We start from the raw sequence: 4,652 nt of genomic DNA, 5'->3' as shown, positions 1-4,652 counted from the left end.
GGTAGCCCACTGAAATGAATGGGCTGCCCTACACACAGCCACACAGATGTGAACCAAGGGCCTGTTCACCTGTGAGGTTGGAGGGCGGTAAAAACCACTACATTGAGCTGCTTTTACCACCCCCAACTGCTCTAACCTTTAGCTGCAGTAACAGCAGCTGGAGGTATACATATGCTGTTGCCGCAGGTGGAAGTATACCTCCAGGTAAATGGAGTTGGACTACAACCAACTTGCAACTGTGTGTGCATTGTACACAGTTGTGGTGATTGATGCTGGGGTTAAACCAGGCAGTGAGGAGGCAACATATGGCCTCTTTACCAGCTGTCAAATGCCTCTGAAAAGCGATCTGAGCATGGATTGCTTTTCAGAGGAGCAGCAGTCATTGCTGCTATTACGAACAAGTCCTAAAAAAAGGAGTTCTGATAGTTCAGGAATAGGGGGTCAAGATTAAAAAGTAAAATAAATATACACACATATAAAAACAAACACATGTACACAAATGTACACACACACGTACACACACAGAAACACACACGTACACACACACGTACACACACACGCACACGTATACAGCATTATAAAAAGTTACAGTACATTAGATTCCATCATACAGTAGGGTACTGCACTCTAGGGGGAAGCAGAGAGCACAGAAGACACGCCCCTTCCCTTTGCTTTCAGTTTGTTCAGCGGTCTTATGGCTCCCAGTACCGGCGTATAGTGCGAGATCGGGAGCTCGGGCTCAAGTGACAGCCATTTTCCCCATGGCACCCCTGAAGACCTCTGGCAGGCTGATCTAGAACAGTACACATAACACGAAGAGTGGCCGAGATCCCATCTTTAGTAGCTGTAAGCCGGAACGGAAAGCCCCAATGGTAAATAGCTCCTGCATTGCGGAGGGAATCCAAGAGAGGGTGTAGGGTTTTTCTCAGCTCCAAAGTGCGGTGGGATAGATCAGGGAAAAAAATATAATTTTGACCTCTCAAATTCCAGATAAGGGTGTTTGCGCATACCTCTCATGATAGCTTCTTTATCCTGGTATTGCAGCAGTTTACTAATCACATCTCGAAGGATTGGTAATATCTGGGTTCGCAGACCCCAGAGCTCTATGAGCTCGTTCTATTTCAATCGGAAAAGCAGGTTTTTTTTCCAAGATTTTTGTAAAAACAGAGAGCAAAGTTTGAATCAGAGTGTCTGTTTTAATGGATTCAGGCAGCCCGCAAATCCATAGATTTTTCCTGTGGCTCCTGTTTTCAGAATCACCAAGTTGGGAAAGTAGCCCTCAATCTTGCGGTCTTGCTGATCTAATCTGTGCTGCAGGGTGTGGAGTGTGTTCGTGGACTCACTTTGTTGCGTTTCAAGGACTTCAACCCGTGAGCCTATCTGTATAGTATCAGCTTTAAGTTCTTGGAAGCCTGCTTTGTATGTTTTTTCTAGCTGTTTGAAGAAAGCTGCCGGATCAGCCTTAGTGGGGAGTTCACTGTGATAGTGCTTTAAATCCCAACAGGGATCCTGAGGGGATTGCTGTACAGGGGATTGCCATGTCCCTGTTTTAGCAGGGGAGGGTGCGGAGGGAGAATGATACTCATCCTGCAGCGTGGCATCCATATCAGGGTCGTCCCCAGGGAGCGCCGGCAGTTCTCCCAACATGGAGAGAGGGGAAGGCTCCTCCAAAATGGCCGTTTCTCCTGCCCGCTGCCTCCGAGAGGAACGAGACAATGCTGCCCTTCTGGCTTCTGATGGAAGGGTCAGGTGATGGCTCTGAGTCCTCTTTCTTCCGCGGCATCATCGCTGAGAGGATCGGGCTGCTGTGAAGGCTGTGTACCAAGCTTAGCGGCGGTGGGCAGCGGGAGCTCCGGGATCAGCCACTGTCCTGCACCATGGCTTGGCCACGCCCCCCCAACAGGATACTTTTTAACACAAGTATATTATTATTATACAGTATTTATAAAGCTCCAATAGTTCACTCAGCGCTGTACATTACAAAGGGGGACAGAACATGTGACAGAACAATACCAATACAATGCAAAACATGAGGGGATTGAGGGCCCTGCTCTTTCGAGCTTACAATCTAGGAGGGAGGGGATGGTGGCACAGGAGGAGATAGCTGTGGGGGATGGAGTGGTAGGAAGAGTGGAGGAGGTCGGCAAGTTAGCAGGGGGTGGGGTAGGCTTCCCTGAAGAGATGGGTTTTCAGGGTGCACCTAAAGGAGAGGAGAGTAGGTGATAATCTGATGGGTTGGGGCAGGGAGTTCCAGAGGATGGGTGACACCCTGGAGAAGTCCTGGAGGCGGGCATGGGAGGAGGAGACCAGGGAACTAGAGAGAAGGAGGTCTTGTGAGGAGCGGAGTGTGCGTGCTGGGTGGTACTTGGATATTAGGTCAGTGATGTAGTTCGGGGCAGTATGGTGGACGGCTTTGTACGTCAGTGTTAGGATTTTGAATTTGATCCGTTGCGCAATCGGAAGCCAGTGGAGGGATTGGCAGAGAGGGTGGCGGAAACGTATAGTATATGATACAACATTCACATACCAGGAATTTGAAATTCAGGGGATAATTTAAAAGCAATACAACAAAAATATAATTCAGAAAACTAAAGACAAAGACTAGCAGCAATAAGTAACAATGCATGGTTTCGTTTTCGGAATGTTTCCAAATGTAGTAGTACAGACACAGTCTGATGAACCTTTGCTTTAAACTGCAGGATTCAGAGCTGTACTGAGGAGGCTTGCAAGTGGACGACTATCAATCTCAGCGACCTGTTGCATGAGAGATGGCTGGAGGTCTTGGGGTTCACTGAAGACTACACTTAAACAATGCTGAAACTGCTATTTCTGTTTCTAAAATAAGTAAATTAAACTTTTTAATTGTGTTTATATGTGTTGTTATTATTCATGAGCGCTATATTGGGAGGCCTTAAAGGGGTAGTAAAATTTGCTTTAATGAATATCTCCTAACATGCATTATTTAGGAGATATTCCAGTGATCAGCAGCCAGTGATGTCATCCACGCATGCACCATGAAGGTACAGAATACTCATACTGTCAATTCAGAACTCTGTGCATGGCCATAACATTTGTGTGCATGCGCGGACGTGACTTCATCGTGGCTCGGCCAGTCAAACGGTCGAATCCTGTGAACCTGGAAGGAAGGCTCTGTGAAGATGGAATCCCTATCTGCAGTGACAGGGTGCCACTGTAGGGATCCATTCTATATTAGCACATTATTGGTTAAAACCTGCAGGGAGACCCTTTTTTTAAATTTACTACCACTTTAAAGTGTATGTTATCCCCAACATTTCATATTCCTGACCTGTGTCTGTTGTACCATGTACTTGTATCAAAAAGTGTCCTGTTCTCTTTGCTTTGTTTGTGTGGAATACCTTTTTATCCTGCCAATCCCCTTTCTTTCCTTTTCCAAACTGATCAAGCCAACCATGGTAGCACATCACATGTAGGTGATTGGAACAGCTGAATCCAATGTTTTGGAGGGGTGTCCCAATATTTTTGGCAATATAGTGTGTGTGTGTGTAAATAAATAAAAATTGGATTGCTGCACATAAAAAACTTTTATTGTTGAAAAATCACCATACAAAAGGGTGATCCAAAAAAATGGACAAAGCCATACATCATAGTGTTCAACAAACAGTTTAGGGCTATTATGTTAATGTCCTTTCTCAGATCAGAACACATACTGAAATACAAAATGCTACTTAGATCAATATATACATACAGCATAATTGGAATCAATTATGTAATTAACCACAAATTGAATGCACATCAGATGAACATCATCTAATAAAGGTGGTGGATTAAAAGTGAAAATTCTTTCAGGAAAAACATCTCCATATTAAAGATGTGGAATGTAGACATAAATACCTATTATAAAAAGCACATATATATTAAGGAAAAACCAAGAAAAAATTAAAGTATATATACACACACACACAAGCCAAAAAATAAAAAACCCTCAAAAGAATTATTTTAAAGAAATACAGATCAAAATCCGAATTTAACCCTTTAGGGGTTAACCACTTCCAGACCAGACACGTTTACCCCCTTCCTGACCAGGTCAAGTTTCAGCTTTCAGCGCTATCACACTTTGAATGACAATTGCGTGGTCATGCAACACTGTACCCAGATTAATTTTTTACCATTTTTTTTAGTCAGATAAAGCTTTATTTTGGTGGTATTTATTCACCGCTGGGATTTTAATTTGTTTTGCTATGTAAATGAAAAAGTCCAAAATTTTTTTAAAAAAGTGTTTTTTTAAATAAAATTTTGCAAATAAATAATATTTCATCATAAATGTTTGCCAAAATGTATTCCGTTTTCTTTTTAGTAAAAAAAAAATCCAAATTAGTTTATAACCAAAAATTATAATTTTTAAACATTTTTTTTTACATTTTTTTTTTAATATTATTATTTTTTATTTTTATTTTTACATACTGTCACCCTAGCAGTACAGTGTCACCATGGTGACACTGTACTACTTGTGGGGGGCGATGAAGATTTTTTTTTTTTTTTTTTTTACACTGATTGCTTTTACACCTATATGGGTGTAAAAGCAATCATTTCTCTTTCTCTCTGTGTGCATTCTTGCACTCATTGAGAAGTACTGAGTGAGCTGTGATTGGTCACAGCTTGTCACATGGTAC

General features: G+C 42.4%; 1 long non-coding RNA gene across 1 annotated transcript; it reads left to right on the top strand.

Annotated features, from left to right (window-relative positions):
- The first annotated feature begins 658 nt into the window (after positions 1–658).
- LOC149457906 (uncharacterized) lies at positions 659–2,871 on the top strand. Its single transcript, XR_016313542.1, has 2 exons — positions 659–872; positions 2,700–2,871. It is a non-coding gene; the product is annotated as an uncharacterized LOC149457906 (long non-coding RNA).
- Positions 2,872–4,652: the final 1,781 nt, after the last annotated feature.

This window comes from Staurois parvus, unplaced genomic scaffold (genome assembly GCF_062004578.1).
Source record: "Staurois parvus isolate SC_StPar_1 unplaced genomic scaffold, SC_StPar_1.0 ptg000299l, whole genome shotgun sequence".
In the NCBI taxonomy this organism is placed as follows: domain Eukaryota; kingdom Metazoa; phylum Chordata; class Amphibia; order Anura; family Ranidae; genus Staurois; species Staurois parvus.
This window is presented reverse-complemented; position numbering and strand designations above follow the sequence as displayed.